Below are 6,830 nucleotides of genomic sequence, written 5' to 3'. Positions count from 1 at the left end.
TTTGCCTTCTTGGTATCTTCCCAAAAGAATTAAAAGCATCATATCACAGTGACATATGTATGCCCATGTTTATAGCAGCACAGTTTGCAATAGCTAAATCTTGGAAATAACCCAAATGCCCACCAACCAATGAATGGATAAAAAAATTGTGGTTTTTTTAATACAGTAGAGTACCACTCAGCTATAAAGAAGGATAAACTTGAGACATTTCTGGGTAAATGGATGCTGTAGGGAACCCCACTGGAATCTCGTTATACCCCAGAGAGGAACAGTGGTGGGTATGAGGAAAATAAAGACAAGAGACAAGAGCTGGTGTCAGCTGGAGTTACCTCTTACCTGATGGGCAAGAGGACTGACTTCAACAGTAAGACTGTTTATTTTATACTTTTGCAAAGTTAGTATCAGGAGAGATAATGTTGCCTAGCAACTAATGCCTGTAATTGTCCAGGCAGGATGCTTTTCTCAATACTGAGGTAGCTGGACTGCCTGAGGCACTCTGGCTCTGTTACGCCTTCACATATATGACCAATATCCAGCTCTAGCCACTCCCAACAGGATGTACCTTGAGACATACTCTTAAGTGAAATAAATCAGACACACATGTGTAAATACCACGTTGTCTCTCTGGTGTGAGAAACTGAAAGTATAAATAAGAATCAAAATGTATAATAGATATTGTGAAATAGGAAAAAATTGTCCACAAAGAAAGGGGAGCTGGGGAGGGAGAAAGGAGGGTAAAAGAGAAAATGAGGGGAAAAGGATAAAATGGACTCCAAGCTTTGTAAATAAGGCGGGGGAAAGGATTGAAGGGAGCAGGGAGGAATGAGGGATAAAAAGAGGAGCTAAGATATATCATGTACAGGTACAAGTTCCCTATCATGACTGTGGTCATCACCTATATCTAAATTGTATCAATAAGCTTAAAAAAAAAAACAAAGCCATATAGAAAAACACAAATTTAGGAAGAAAAAGGAAATTAAATAGACAATAAATTTTACAAGGACAGGGTAATTGAATTGGAAGAATTTAAATTGGAGACTAAGGGACTGTAGGGTGACTCACTATTGAATATCTAAAGTATAATTATGAGGCTAACACCAACTTGTTCTCCATACACCAAGAAAAAAATCAATGTATCAGTTTTGTCCCTCCTTTTCCTTCCAAGTTTTTACCCCCACATTCATTCCCAGGTTCTCCATATGGATAAAGTAATTGAAATTACAAAGATGGCAGTATCACCATTGACTATGCATATCTAATCTTTCTAACGCTGCAGTATAAATGTTCATCTGCTTTGTGAATAAAAGACAGCATGTAGTAAATTTGTCAGGATGTGTTTCAAAAGGGGAAAGATGTACACTGTAGTTCCTTATCAAAGAATGTTTTATATTTTGAAATTTTAAAGTATGAAAGTTTGTGGAGCAGCAGAATGAATACATAAAGACGTGAGGATAGAAAAAGAGGGTGAAACCTGTCTGCTAGGCATTTTCTATTCTCAGTGCAGACAGAGACTTCATTTAGAATATGGTCTTATTTGATTTTGCTCACTAGCCCACCCTGAAACTCTGTTTCTAAAAATTATTTGTTGACATTTCTCATTGCCAACCTGCCAAAAAATCACGTGCAATCTCAAGGTTGTCCTTTCTGTGTTTATTTCTTGTAAGAGTATTTGCTAAATCCGGACATACATACTCAAAACAGCTCCTATGCAGTCCTCTTATACCAGATTTTGGTGCTTGAAAACTCCCTTTGTTTCTGAAGTTTTGGTAGGCAAAGTCTGAAGATGGCCCCCAGGGTTCACATCCCCTTGGTGTTTGCGATTTGAACAGTCCCTCCGATGAAGAATGAGTATGACCAGCATTTCTTATGGGTGCTTGCAGATATAGGACAGTAAATCATTCGATTTTGATTTAATAAAAAGCCCATTATTTTGATAGGCTTCACTTATTCAGGCAGGAAGTCTTGAAATTATTCAATGCAGGAATGAGATTCTCCTGCTGTGCTTGGAGACAGGAAGTGACAGGTTGTTGAAAGGGCCAGGTGGGGTGCTGCGCGCCCTTTAAAGACTGCAGCAGCTGCCGGCTTGACAGCCAGCCACAGAAGCGGAAACCCCAGACTGCAAGGAACTCAGTTCTGGCAAAGGCAGTGCTAACTTAGAAGAGGACCCTGAACTCCCAACAGGAGCACAGCTTCCCCAACTCCTCACCGTCAGCCATCTGAGGCCGGGCGGTGGACCCAGCTACATAATGCCAAGACTTCTGAGCTACAGAATCACCAACTAATAGCTGTGTGTGTTTTAAGCCACTAAATTTGATATGTTTGGTTGGGATTTATTGCACCTCATCACATATGTCCAGATGAAATGTAGAAGTCTAAAAGCGTTTTGGTTCTTCACACTCTACCTTTGCATCTCTCAATAACAACGTGCACCCTGGCTTGCACACAGGCCCCCCCACACACACACACACAATTAAAGGATAAATAAAACAACAGGAAAGTATAAATAAAACAACAGGCCTCCCTGACATTTATTTCTCTGCTCCAAAATGTCAGCCCTCGGTGTTTCTGGGCAGTTGTCTCTTGTGCATAAAAGTGCAGGTGTCTAAATCAAAAAGAGGTGTTTAAAATGGTGAATAAAAACATTAAAAATGTCAGTTCTCCAAATCTTAGTAAGATACTACCTGCACGCTCGCCTTGAAACCCACGAAGCCATGCGTGAAGGCGGGGGAGAGCCGGGCCCGCACCCCCGCCCAGCGCCCTCCGGCGCGGAGCCCGCAGCCTCCGGCTCTACAGCAGCCACGCTCAGCGGCACCACTGGACAGAAACTCGCACTTCTGAAGGCAGTCGCCCTCTGCGATCCAAATTCTGTGTCCGTGAACCTTGCTCCTAAGCAGTTTTTGATGGAAAGTAAAAGGAAAAACGATGGCAAACACGGCCCTTGCCACCGTGCCTTGTTTTTCTTTCCTGTAAGCCAAGGATTTCACCCCTGCTTTGCTCGGCAAAGCTAAACCTAAAACCAGTTGCGGTTCTCTTCCAAATGCGCACCAAAAGTACATCGAAGCTGAGCTGCTGGGAAGTGGGCAGTGTGTGCTGGGCCTTTCCTGGCACCGGGTGTCAGAGGTGGCGTAAAAAGGCCACGTCTGCCGTGGGGTGAAGCTCCACACCTCAAAGGCCTCGCTTCTTAGAGGCTGAGGACGCAGTCTCCACCATGAGCCACCGAAAGCACGCGGGGTGCCTTCAAGTCCCTGCTCCAAAGGTTCCTTTTCAACTGCCTCTTTCTTTCCTCTTTCAAATCATTTTTTTCCTTGTCCGAGCATAAGGACGAAGATGACTGACAGCGGAGATGTTAACTGCCCTGCTAACGCAGTCGCTGCAATAATCTCCATAGCGCCCACTGGCAAATATCTGTCTGTAGCTGTCTTAATTAGAAAATCTTATATACAAGTTCAATCTGGATACAAATGTAGGAAGTTATCTGCACAACTTTTGAACAATGGATTCTTGTGCTATTGTCTAGACTACCAAGGCCCGGAAGGAAGTAGGAAGCGGGTCCTGATTACACTGTCACAAAAGCGCTGGAAATCGAGAACAGCCACGGAGAAAGTCCATTAGCATTCCCGGAGTGAATTCTGTGAAACACACAGCAGAGCAAAATCTCTCGGCTGGTGAATTTCAAAGTAACAGCTTCCTCATGAAGCACTTTGGTGTGGAAAGTCCTGTCTGTATTTAGCAGGGACTCAACTGCCGTAGAGTGAGTGTTTCCTGGTGCAGAATGGGTGGCAATCAGACTAGGATTTTGGAAAAATTGTGTCATCATCTGTGTTACAAATGACTTCTGTGTGGTACCAGTTTTCTTAATGAGTGCTGCGAAATGTGAGGAGTTCGAAGGGAAAGAGGCACGTGTACACACTGTCAGCTCCGCCATGAATGCAGGTCTGTACTGCAAAATATTAGAATTCAAATCCATCCCAGAGAAGCCAACCAGACCTTCAGAATAGGAACGAAAATATCTGATTGCATATTCACACAAGCAATCAGCTACCAAAGAAAGAGTTTCAAAAGACATTTTCTAACGTCCAGCAGCAGTCTGTCTGTTTCCGGAGACGTGTTCCAGGTCTTAGGTGGTGACCATTAAGCTGCTCCCCTGTCCGCATCACCTCTTTCCTTGGTGTCTAAGTTGGAAGCACACCTGCCTGAGTGCCTGCATATCCCCACTAACTGCCAGCACAATACAGCTAAATGGGCTGAATGCAGCCCAGTACAGAACCTTCCAAATGTGTGCTTGAAATGCACTGAGAGAAGCATTTTTATGCAAAAAATGAAAGAAGATGTACTAGAAGAGAAAGCCTCTAATAGCGCCACAGCCAGATGGTGCCCTTTACTGGGGGCCGGCTCGTGTTTCTGAGCTTTAGAAAATGTCACAGCTTACCGCTGCTCAATTCCAGAGTTACCTCCTGAATGTGGGGCAGCCCTTCCTGTCTGAGTATTATGAGCCCCTCACACTCGCCTTGCAATTTACCGCTTGGAAATTCTTTCCAATTTTTTGATTGTTCATCAAAATATACGATTCAGTAAAAATAAACAGAAACAATATGAAAAAATGTAGAAGTAAAATAATTAAAAGTAAAATCTCACTCAGCATGTTGTCTTTATTCTGCTTTATGTGTTTTTTCTGTGGATTCAGGTAAGCATAAAAAAGGGATTACAAAAATGGTTAAACTATACATTTTCAGACAGTGTTGTTAAATGAGAGCTGATTGTGATCCTCGTACCACATAAAATATCTATGTATATATTCAAATTGGTATTTTAAATAGTTAAGTATCACTTCACTTTATTGTTGACTCAACCATGTTTTGAATTAAGAATATATATACATATATATTATGTATAATGTACTATATATATATAATCTATTATATATAATGTAATATATATATATATATACACATATATATGGTATCCAAGTTAAGACAGTTCAGTTTATGTTCCTTCAACTGTACACTGATGTGAAAGCAACAAACATTCAGTAGAATCATACCTTCTGCATTGTGGTCTTCTCCCAGGCCAGCAATATACATGAGGACACAAGTTTATGATGCTGGGTAGCAGCAGTGAGCCACTGCTTCCGGTCAAACACCCAATCACAGTGATAAACAATCAGTATGTTATAGGTGCGCTGTTTTGATGAGTTAACTCAAACTTCATGTCATTTCTTCTTTAAAGAAAGAATATAACTATAGAACCATGACAGTGAGCGTGTGTTTGATTTTAAATTATTCAGCTGCCTTAATGGTTTCTGAGATGATGTAGCCTTTAAATATTAAAAGTGTAAATCTCAAAGACAAAAATATCTTGGAAAGAAGGTAAAACAGTCAGATAAAATGATAAAATAATTGAAAGCAAATAAAACATTACAAGAGCAGAGGCAGTTGATATAAAACCTAAGACTAACAGAATTTTGAAACACGATTATGAAAGATATACTTTTAGAATGACCCAGAAAATAATGTGGACTAATTAGATATTTGGAACAGAGGAGAGATGCTCTATTGATGCTAGCATCTTTCCTGAAGCAGAGCCCAACACAGATGAAACAGATGGCGTTATAAAACACATGATGAATAGAAAGTCTGTACTAAACAGCTCATACCAAATGTAGAAATCAAAAAATTTAAGTTCATACATGAGAAAAAATTCACTGTGAGTTCCCAGGCCCCAGTGTTGTCTGTGCAAATATGTGTAGGTTTATATGGTGTCGTAAAGGACCAAGAAAATATTCTACCATACCAATGAATGCAGAGAAGAAATTTGTCCTTATACTCTTCCATAACTAATTCTTTATATGAAGCTAATGGCAGGGGACATAATTAGCCAGCCAAGAAATCCTCTTAAATATCTATATGAATTAAATAAAAGATTGTAGGAAAAAATTAACCCCAAGATCTAGGAATACATTCAAGTAAATGTAGATACCATGTATATAATAAAGATGACATCTCAAATCACTGGGGAAGGTGTAGGAACAACTGATCTACAAAATTAAATCCTAGAAGAAATTATAGTTTATATAGTAAACTTATAAGCCAGATTGTGGAAAGATTTAACGTTGCAAATATCTCCTCAAGAAATTGTAAAAGTAAAGCTTTAAAATTTGCTATACGATATATAAGAGGAGCTTACTATGACCAAAGTGAAAATATTAAAATAGTAAATATTACATATGATAAGCAGAGAAGTCAAAATAAAAAGTACACATGAGTCAATGTCCAACAAAAATGCTCTAACAAAGACATGAACAAACAATATATACATACTTCTAAGGGAAATACTTAAACATATTGCTAAATACATAGAATTGAAGATGATGACCCTGGCGATGTCAGCAGCATACTAGGATACAAGTTCTGACCTTTCACCCCTTCCTCCGCCAGAAAATTTAACTACCAACTTCTTTTTTTGTGTGTGTGGTTCTTTTCTGGTACCAGGAATCGAACTCAAGACCTCGCGCTTGCCAGGCAGGCTCTGTGCCTCTGAGCTAAATCCCCAGCCCCATTTTTTCTTTTTTTTTTGGTTAACTACCAACTTCTAAACAAGAACAAATTTCAAAATGTGAGAATAAACTTCAGTTGTTTGCATATTCCAGGAAGAACACAACCCACACTGACAGAGCAGGAGAAAAGGTTTTGCTTGGACTATAGCACCATTTCCCTCTTTTAATCTGTCATAACATCACATAAAACAGGTTTCCCTGAGACTATGGTTTCTACAAGGAAGAGAGATGGAAAGATGGATATCCAGTTTCTCTAGCTCTCTGAGATGCTTCCCGA

The sequence above is a fragment of the Chinchilla lanigera genome, unplaced genomic scaffold (assembly GCF_000276665.1).
Source record: "Chinchilla lanigera isolate Chin_1 unplaced genomic scaffold, ChiLan1.0 scaffold00035, whole genome shotgun sequence".
NCBI classification, from domain to species: domain Eukaryota; kingdom Metazoa; phylum Chordata; class Mammalia; order Rodentia; family Chinchillidae; genus Chinchilla; species Chinchilla lanigera.
Note: the sequence above shows the minus strand (reverse complement) of the source record.